A 10,545-nucleotide genomic window follows, 5' to 3' on the forward strand; every position below is an offset into this window, starting at 1 on the left:
ACGATCCAGCATAAAGGCCTCAATTCCCTGACTGATAACCGGAGGTGATTTTTTTCGACATCAGTAAATAGTATATTCAATAAATCTATCTTCAATAAATGAGAATGAAAGTTCATTCATGATGGTCATCCTAATCATGTTTGATGATGCATCAAATGTCCAGACGTTGACTAACGTCTGAAGAGTCAAAGGTCAGACCAGAAGTCTCTCAGAACAGCTCGGCTTAAGGCAGCAGGACAGCTAAAACCCCTGATGGTCCACCACACATTCCCATAAGCGGGAGGTCGGCCAGAAGAAACCAGCTTTGCACAAAATGCCCTTGGCATGGATAGATCAGCCTTGTGATCTCTAAAGGAACAAGGGGGTGTCCACAGGTTCGGCCCATATCTTACGCTCAGAACTGAGAAGATATCAGCGCTGCGCAACCTAATGACTTAATCCCGGACATTCCAGAAAGATCTCAGTCGGTTACACATCTTGAAGTGTTCAAGCCCGGTTGGACTCCACGTATCTAAAGGAGGAAACTTCTCGTTTAGAGTCGATCACTCCGGCAAGATATCAACGAAGTATCCTCGAACTTAGGAACTTTCACTTATCAAAGATCCGGGACAGACTCGAAGAGAAACCATAGATACGCAAAAGAGGTAACTTCGAATATAGACTTAAGGTCCGTGTATGACATACAGATGTTAACAAAGTATCTCCTAGATTAGTCATGCATATATAATTGATTGTTTTGAATATTATATAAATGCATGTGATGTGTATGCGGAAACTAGTATGACCATAGAAAGTTATTTTTTTTCATTCTTGTTTTAAGCACAAGTGAGTGCACACTTTAATAATTTTAATTTCAAGTTTTATACGATCTGCATACCTTTAGAGTCTTGTAATAAGAGTTTAGGGTCTATGATCCATTGAAGAAGCTCAAGGATGGGATCCTGATTCGAATAGAGAATTCAATGGAGGTTCGAGGATGGCGATCCACGCGAAAACAAAAGGAATGGAAAAAAAATTAGATATTTTAGGACTAGGGGCCATACTAGGATCCTTATGTGCTTGATTTATTTTCTCGCGCGCCTTTACTTATTTATTTACGTTTTCTAGTCGTGGATGTTTAGTTAGTTTAAAGTTCACTGTAACGCATACTAGACAAAACGTAAAAGTCCCTATAAGTAATTTGAGTAAAATGCGTACCCAGACTAAGACAGCCTTTGAGCCCTTGATCCACGATGGTGGATCTGCCTCCGTAGGGTTCCTTCTTTTATTTTGGGGCAATGCACGTAGACCTATGACAGAGGTCTACGCGTCTAAATGGGTTTACTCAACGAGATCAACAAAAGAGTTTTAGATTCTCGAGGCGAAAGGATGGATTTGACATTTATTAATGCAATCCATCAACCAAGAGTCATAGGAGTTTGATCATTGTAGTAGTTGACTCACCCAGGACGACAGGGTTAAGGGTAGGGTCTTAGTCCGCTTAGCTCTGAAGAAATAGAGTCTTGGAATCGCATTATTCAACCGGGGACGGTTTTCATTGGATCCTTGAAAAGGAGTTTAATGAAATTAACTTCCTTGAATGGAATAGAAATCCGGGAATTGTTCTTAGATTCAAAATAAGGAAAACGTCCTAGAACACCAATCTCAGTGTTAACTCATGCTGGATAAGGTCAAAAGCCTTTGTAAGCAACCATGAAACATTCTCTTTGGAAGAGATACGGATGCATACGCAACCATTTGACCACTGAGGAACGAGTTCCTACAAAAGTCATTAATAAAGAGTTAGGAGACCTCTAAGGCAATCTGAAGGTCATCTTGAGTAAGGGTGAACTGAAAGGTTTTCATATTTTCGATATGATTTATATATTCGAAAACATGAAACAACTTGGATTTCCCTCAATCGAGAGATGACAACAGAAACTTTGTGAGTGTTGTTTGTACTATCCTCGGTTGGTGGGCCACCCCAAAATTATGAGTATTGTCCTCCGTAAATTTGGTATAATACGGTCCACCTTGCTTTTCCTTGATTTGGAACTATCACTTTCATTGGCAGTGTTGTTTCTTCTTAAAGATCGGGTTGACGTAAGGTCGATTTTAGTATCCAGGCTTGAAGCTGAAGGAGATGTCTTTCGACCAAAGATGCAATGCAAGCAATTTGTCTGGTAGGACAATTAATGAAGAATATCATCAAGTCTGGACGATTTAGGGATCGTAATGTTTAGCTAGAAATCAACTACGATCGTCGAATCACGGGGTGATCGAGGCTAACTTCGTCCGGATCTTACATCGGGTTACACCAAAAAGTGCAACTTGATCGGAAGATAAGACTAGAGGGGTGAGATGTATGAGCATGGGTTACACCCATAAATATGTCCAAAAGGCCAAAGAAAAGCTAAGGTAAAGATAGTAAAATGGGCAAACCAAAATGAGAGTTTTGGCTCGGGCTTATAGCCCATTAGTGGGCTGGCCAAGGCATGGCGGACCACTCTAAATTGGCCGGGCAGACCTAGCCCTTTAGGGCATAGGGTTGCCGGCCAAGACAGAAAGACATAAATAGAAAGAGGTTTCTATTTTCTAAAATCCTAAGTATGTTTCTATTTTGGTCTTTTAGAGAACCTAATTAGGGTTGGACTCTAACTTTGGGAGTCTATATAACGGCCTCATTAGAACAAAATTAGGTGGTGAAAAATTATCTAAGAGATTTCTGACTCTACAGCATCAAGTAGAGAAAGAAAGAGAAAATAGTTCCCAACTATCTATCTAGTCTAAAGAGTAAGGTGTTCGTCTAACCACCATAAGGTTCTAGCGAACTTGAAGGTGGGAGATCAAGTTGATCACTCGGGTGTCTCAAGTAGAGGAGCTATAATTGGAGCTCGTGGTCTTCTTATATTCAATTGAATAGTCCGGGGGAAATAATGATTAAGATAATCTCTAAACTACTTAGTTTCATCTTTAGCTTATGCATGAGATCCTTGGGAAACTAGTGTTAGACATTAGATGTCTGAGGTTCTGCCTAGAACACTAAGAGACACCATATCCCAACAGTGGTATCAGAGCCTCTTGCACGTAGCTAATTTTGGCTAAGTTTCAGACCAAATCTATGTTTGTTTAGATAGATAGATAAGTCCAAAAACAGTTTAGACATCAATTTGTCTAGTTTTGAATTAGATTCAATAGTTATTGAAATTGATTTCAAGATTGATGATTGAAAAATATTTTAAAAGAGTTTGATTTCGAAAAGAGTTTAAGAAGTGGTGATTTTAATGAATTTTAGAGTTTCAAGAGAATGCTGGCCTATGGGCGAGCTATGCTTGGCCTATGCCGAGGGACATCCTTGGCCTTGTTCGGTATAAGCCCTTGGCCATGACCACGAGGGTCTCAGGCCATGACCGATGCTTATCCCGGGCCATTCCGAGATAAGTCTCGGGCCGCAGGCTTAGATTCTTCGGGTCTTGACCCGAGTGGGAGTTTTTGCGTCTAAAATCTGATATTTTTCTTGGTTCCACACAAATTTTACCCAAATTGTTCCGGGCCACCCGAAAGGCAAAAATGGGTTTTTCATAAAATTGATTTTGGAAATCATTAAAGTCAAACCAAACTTTTTTCGAAATTGACCCGAGCCATCCGAACGCCTAAAAAGAGTTTTTCTTAAAAATTGATTTTGGAAAACACTAAAGATAAAATCTGAACGAACGATTAGTGAAATTCTTCGAGTATAGACTTAAGGTCTGTGTATGACATACATATGTTAACAAAGTATCTCCTAGAGTAGTCATGCATATATAATTGATTGTTTTGAATATTATATAAATGCATGTGATGTGTATGCAGAAACTAGTATAACCATAGAAAGTTATTTTTTTTCATTCTTGTTTTAAGCAAAAGTGAGTGCACTGATGAGACATGAAAATGTTCCATCTGAGTCTCTTAATTTGGACAAGTTAGTCTATCTAGGGCAGTTACTCTCATGAATTACTCATTTTTCTACTCAGGTACCTTTTTCAGAGTTATGTGTGCAAAACGGATAAAAGTCGGAGAAAATGCAGACTAGGGGTATTTTGGTTATTTGTTGATTCTGATTTCATGGCCAAGATTTGTGCTCGGATGGAAAGTAGATTCCAAGACAAACCCGTAGGCGAAAACGGAAGTCAAATCGGAGTCCGGCTGAGTAAAATAGAGCGAGTCAAAGTTCGGGTCAAAAGTGGTGGACCAAGATTCAAGCGGGCCACATTCTGTCACGGCCAGGAGTACACCAAGCAATTCCGAACTGCAGTCATCATCTTCTTCCTTTCTCTTCTCTGTTTCAAAAACGAAAGTTTCCATTAAAGAAACTTCTAAAAACCGAGGCCCACTGTTAGAAGATGGAAATAACCGACTCAATGATTTAAGAAAAGGAAGAAGCCGACTCTTTGATCCTATAAAAGGAGAAGAAAGTGAGGAGAAAAGATATCCTCACCATTAAAGCCAAATCCGAGGTTAGAGAGAGAAAGTTAGAAATTAGTTTTTTATCTTCTCCTTCTTGTTGCTGCTGTTAGAGAGAGAGGGAGAGAGAGAGAGTTCTTGTGTTTATTAGAGAGAGAAAAAGAGAAGATAGAGTGAAGAAGAGAGAGAAAACAGAAGAGAGAGAAAAGAAACCAGAGAAGGAAAATAATTTTCCCACAGAGAAGTATTTTCCGAGAAGACGAGAAAACTATTTTCCCTAAAGGTCTGTTTGGCTGCGCAGAAGAAAAAAAAGTGAAAAAAAGGTGTTTTCTCTCCAATTCTTTTTCTCTTATCATTAATTGAACCATGTCTTTGATATTCATGGGTTTCTAACTCTCCCACTAGGATAAAGGATGAAACCCTAACATGAGTACTTGGATTTCAATATCATATTTATTTTATTATCTCTTGTTAATGTGCTTAATGTTTCATAATTAATCGTACTTCGGTTAGTCTAATAAACTAACAACTTGGATTTAAATTGCAATATATTTTAAGTGAAGTGGGTTATGGGTTTTGATCATTATTAAAGTGTTTTATTGTCTTATTTTCCGAAAATTGAAGATTGGTTTCTAACAATTTTTGAGTTATCAAAAGAGGGATAATAATTTGAATTAGATATTAGATTCAAATATGAGTGTTAGTGGTGAATTCCAATATCCTAGATTTACCAACTTATAGTTTTTCATCACAACTTTATTTTGTTTTCTAAGTTTCAATTTTTTGTTTTCCAAACATCTTCTCAAAATCAACTATTTTCTTCCCTAGTTTATTAGTTAGTCTTAGGTTTAGATTTAATTCCGAACATATCTCCGTGGGATCGACCTCGTAATACTTTCCATATTCACACACGGTTCGTGCACTTGCGAGTTTTAATTTAGTCTAGTTAGCCTAGTATTTAGGTTCACTAGATTTCACATAAAGTTTTTGGCGCCGCTGCCGGGGATTTGTTTTTAGGAATTTTTTCTAAATTTGGAATTGATTTTTAAACTAGTTAGTTTAGGAATTTTTTTTTGAAAAAAAAAATCACAAAAATATTTTATTTCTTAAATTTTTTTTTATGAGCTTTCTATATTCTGGTTATTTGTGATTGTTTCAGATTTAGCAAAAGGTGAAGAAAAAAAAAAAAAAAAAAAAAAGCCTTAGATTCAAGGGAAGAGTGGTCCGGGTCGTCTGCAAAGGTCATCGCCCGTCTAGAACGGGAGGTAATTTTTCTGATCACCCACGAATCTCCTGTAAGTGGGTAATTGTGTGGATTTGCTTGCCTCATTGTTTTGCCGAACTGTTTAGTATAAGCATTTTAGTAAGGGCACAAAACCCAATTACAAGATAGGAGTTCGGATTTCATCACCGTTCTTTTGCCCATTTAGGAAACAACATTCGCGATCCTAAGCCTCGTTAATAATTAAATTTTGATTTAGACAGTGACCCTAGGGTACCGAGCTCATAGGACCTTCATAAACAACTCGGGAACTCGATTTTTATCTGGGCATTCTCAGAGGAAGGCGTGTGAGCAATTCTTGTCAAAAAGGCCGCCTCGAGAAGAGGAAACGTTTGCCAAAGGAAGACGGTTGTTACAACGTTCATCGTTGGTTGTCTTCCTAGAGAATTGTTTACCGTCTACTTTGATCGAGTAACCCTTATAACAGTCATAGTTCAAGTGTTATGGCGAAGTAGGAGCTGTCAAGATTACTAGGCAAATCTGACAAGCCATTCACTAAATTTACGTCTAATAACTTGTTGCTAGATTCTATTTAGGTTGCTTGGTGGAGTCAGCCTGATTGTGTTTGTTTACTTAGGATCTTCGTAGTGAATCCTTGGATTTCGAAAAAAAAATCATCAATGGAAGGATTCTATCCAGACTGCTTGAGAGAATTGGAAGAGAGATTGACATTAGTAGAGTTGCGGGAAAGACTCTCACGGTTAGAATCGTCGTATGGAGAAAATATCACAAGTCAAAATAGTTTTGATCGATCCTGTTATGAAAGTCATAACGTTGATAATCGTTGGAATTTTCATCAACCTCAACAAGGTTGTGTCCCTCAGTTAAGAGATGCCAATAATTATCAACGCTTTAACAATCAAAATTATTTTGAAAATCCGATGGCTAATGGCTATGGTGTAAACAATTATTGGGATCATTACCAACCTCAAGAAGGTTGCGGACCACAATTAGAATATCTCAATAATTATTCACACATGCATTACAGTCAAGAGTTTCGGGATCCGCATATGTATCAGTCACCTCATCGGGAATTTGAGCTAACCAATGGTAATTCATCCCATATTTCATCTTCATTGCAACAAAGTCTTAGGGACCTGGCTAAGAGCACAGAAGAGTTTACTCAGTTCACAAATCCATACTTAGCAAGTAGGGCATATAGTGAGTCAAGTTCCTCACCACATTTTGAAAGTGAACTACTGGTCAATAAACCTTCATCCCATACTTTATTAGGACAAAGTCATAGCGTTATTTCTCAAAGCACAATAAAGTTTGAAGAACCCCGAGAGGAATATCATGAGAATATGAAGTATGTCACACCATGTGATAATGATTATAATTATAGTGTTTCAAGTCCCACTCTGCACCAAATAACAGAATGTTCACCCATTCTAAAGGAGGAAAAAGAGTTGATTAGAGACACTATAAATACATATCATGTGACGTACCCAATCATTTTGGATGATGAAGAGTCGATGTATGAGGAAGATATTTCTCTTGATAACACCATAGTTGGAACCGAAGTCTCACAGACCGAAGATACTGACATTGAGAGTTCTGCTCATACCAGTCATGGTGATATTCCCTTAAGTCATAATGGAATCCTAGCAGAGGATGAAGATGATGAATTGTGGCTTGCTAAAATCTTAAATGAGAGTGATGATTCACTAGACTTAGGTGAAACTCTAGATTTCTTTAAGGACACTGATGACATCATAATGAAAGAAATTTTAGAAGGTCTGGCTATATCTTTACCTAAGTCTGAGTCTAAGGAGCTAGGACCTAACTTGGAGGAAATTTCAATACAACAACCTAATGAGCCCTATTTTGAAACCTCCTAGTTTGAGTTCGGGTCTAGGTGAACCTGAAAACCTCTTAGACTATTTTGCACTATGTCTTTCGGAAATTTGTGTCCCTCCCATTGAAATACCTGTCAATTCCAACACGATCTCTCTACCCATTTGTCAAGTTTATGAGGATCCATTCTATCCAATGTCTGTCCTCTTTAGTGTATTGCCAAACTTAGCGATCTTAGCATCATCTAAGTTTGGGGATCGCTCATTCACTCTGAGAGTCTCACTTAAACTGTTATATCATTACATAGACGTGAGACTAGACCTCATTGGATATTTCACATTCTGGGTTGATCCTCAGATTTTTCGGTTACTATTTTATGGGGAGTTACTAAACCAGAATCTAGTAGGTCTATAGTAATTTTTCTTTTCTTTGAGTCACCATGGTCTGGCTGAAGACACTAAACTTAGCGCTAACTGGGAGGCAACCCATACACTTGGAAGGTTTTGGGGCACCGGTATTTGGTAATATCCTTCCTTTCACCCTTGTATTTATTTTAACATTTCTCTTTGTCCTATTTTAGAACATTGAGGACAATGTTCGGTTTAAGTTTGGGGATGGGAGGACAAAAATTTGTCCCTTGTTTCAAAATGCAAGAAGGTTCAAAATTTCAAAATTTTCGAGTCAATAGAATTATGTGAGGCTAGTTGAGGAATTTTAGCTTGTTAATAGCTTTAGATCTTAGTTGTTATACTATCCTTGTCCAAAACTTTTGTCATGAATGTCGAGTCTTAAGGATATTTGTTACCTAGCCATATGAGTACTATATAAGTGACGAGTTAGCACTACTAAGAGAACTAGACTAATCATTAGTGGAGACTTAACCCAATGAGGATTTCTGAGCCTTTCAATGTCCTTTGAGTGATCTCTTCTGCATAAACTCCGAGTAGAATGAAGAGCTACTCAACCTCGTAATTTTTAGAAAACTCATTTGATCTCGTGAGTTAAATTCTCCAACCACTGAGGGTGTCATCAGGAATGCGAATAAACCTTATTCTTGTAGTCTGAGAAACTAGATTAACAGTACCATATTAGAGGATAACAAATCATATCACCATACCACTTATTCCAAAAGAATTCTGAGAGGAAGACAATCAATAAAGGAAAGGAAGAAGCAGTGAAGATCTTCGATGAAAATATGGTTGAAAAAAAAAGACAAACAAAAGGAAAAAAAAAAGAAAAAAAAGAAAGGGGGTTAAAAAAAAGAAGATGAAAAAGAAGAAATTTTCAAAGGAGTAAAAGTTCCGATGATATCAAAGAGTCTATATCCTCAGAAAACCTAAAATTCCATTTCGACATCATATCTGTTACCGGTAGGACGGTACTGTTAGATAGTTAATCAGGTGAGAAGATGAGTGAGCTTCCCCATCCTTAATCAAGTGGTTGAATTCCTTCCATGAGATCGTTCCTCTGAAATTTTAGTCCTTCTTAAAATCATGTGTTGAGTCCATTTCCATACTCATACTCACACATGCGAGTAAACCATTCTGAGTGACTTTTATTTCTGAGTGTATGCCCGTGAGGCTGAAGTCGAGACGAAATGTATTAGGATAGGGATTGAGGTTTTGCTTTCTTAGATCTGAAATGGTGCTCATATTGGCTAGCAACGGATACTTTGAGTCTAGATTACTAGTGAGAAAATTTTAGTACTTGAATAGTGTCTCAAACTTTGATCTTTTTCTATTAGCTTTCTAAAGTCTGACGCTGGGTGAGCTAGTTCTATTTTGACTCCTCTTACAATCAAAATAGTTTGAACCCTATTGTATTTTTGAAATATGAATTTTGTGGGTACATTCACTGCAAACCCTCACGAGACACAACTCGTCCACTAGGGGAAACCTAGGGGTTTAACGGCTTGTTGCACGTGCTAAGTGCAATCGTGATTCCCTACGAAAGTGCTGAATTAGGTTTAGTTTTATTTTTCTCTTTTGCTCGAGGACTAGCAAAATCTAAGTTTGGGGATGTTTGATGAGACATGAAAATGTCCCATCTGAGTCTCTTAATTTGGACAAGTTAGTCTATCTAGGGCAGTTACTCTCATGAATTACTCCTTTTTCTACTCAGGTACCTTTTTCAGAGTTATGTGTGCAAACGGATAAAAGTCGGAGAAAATGCAGACTAGGGGTATTTTGGTCATTTGTTGATTCTAATTTCATGGCCAAGATTTGTGCTCGGATAGAAAGTAGAGTCCAAGACAAACCCGTAGGCGAAAACGGAAGTCAAATCGAAGTCTGGCTGAGTAAAATAGAGCGAGTCAAAGTTCGGGTCAAAAGTGGTGGACCAAGAGTCAAGCGGGCCACATTCTGTCACGGCCAAGAGTACACCAAGCAATTCCCAACAGCAATCATCATCTTCTTCCTTTCTCTTCTCTGTTTCAAAAACGAAAGTTTCCATTAAAGAAACTTCTAAAAACCGAGGCCCACTGTTAGAAGATGGAAATAACCGACTCAATGATTTAAGAAAGGGAAGAAGCCGACTCTTTGATCCTATAAAAGGAGAAGAAAGTGAAGAGAAAAGATATCCTCACCATTAAAGCCAATTCCGAGGTTAGAGAGAGAAAGTTAGAAATTAGTTTTTTATCTTCTCCTTCTTGTTGCTATTGTTAGAGAGAGAGAGAGAGAGAGAGAGAGAGAGAGAGAGAGGGAGGGAGCTCTTGTGTTTATTAGAGAGAGAAAGAGAGAAGATAGAGTGACGAATATGATTGTTAGTGGTGAATTCCAATATCCTAGATTTACCAACTTATAGTTTTTCATCACAACTTTATTTTGTTTTCTAAGTTTCAATTTTTTGTTTTCCAAACATCTTCTCAAAATCAACTATTTTCTTCCCTAGTTTATTAGTTAGTCTTAGGTTTAGATTTAATTCCGAACATATCTCCGTGGGATCGACCTCGTAATACTTTCTATATTCACATACGGTTCGTGCACTTGCGAGTTTTAATTTAGTCTAGTTAGCCTAGTATTTAGGTTCACTAGATTTCACATCAT

General features: G+C 37.8%; 1 long non-coding RNA gene across 1 annotated transcript; it reads left to right on the plus strand.

Moving 5' to 3' along the window:
* Positions 1-3,989: 3,989 nt before the first annotated feature.
* LOC147549254 (uncharacterized) lies at positions 3,990-9,619 on the plus strand. Its single transcript, XR_015238659.1, has 2 exons — positions 3,990-4,705; positions 9,585-9,619. It is a non-coding gene; the product is annotated as an uncharacterized LOC147549254 (long non-coding RNA).
* Positions 9,620-10,545: the final 926 nt, after the last annotated feature.

Source organism: Eschscholzia californica, unplaced genomic scaffold (genome assembly GCF_041429995.1).
Source record: "Eschscholzia californica isolate CP2 unplaced genomic scaffold, dmEscCali1.0.p SCAF_3, whole genome shotgun sequence".
Classification (NCBI taxonomy): domain Eukaryota; kingdom Viridiplantae; phylum Streptophyta; class Magnoliopsida; order Ranunculales; family Papaveraceae; genus Eschscholzia; species Eschscholzia californica.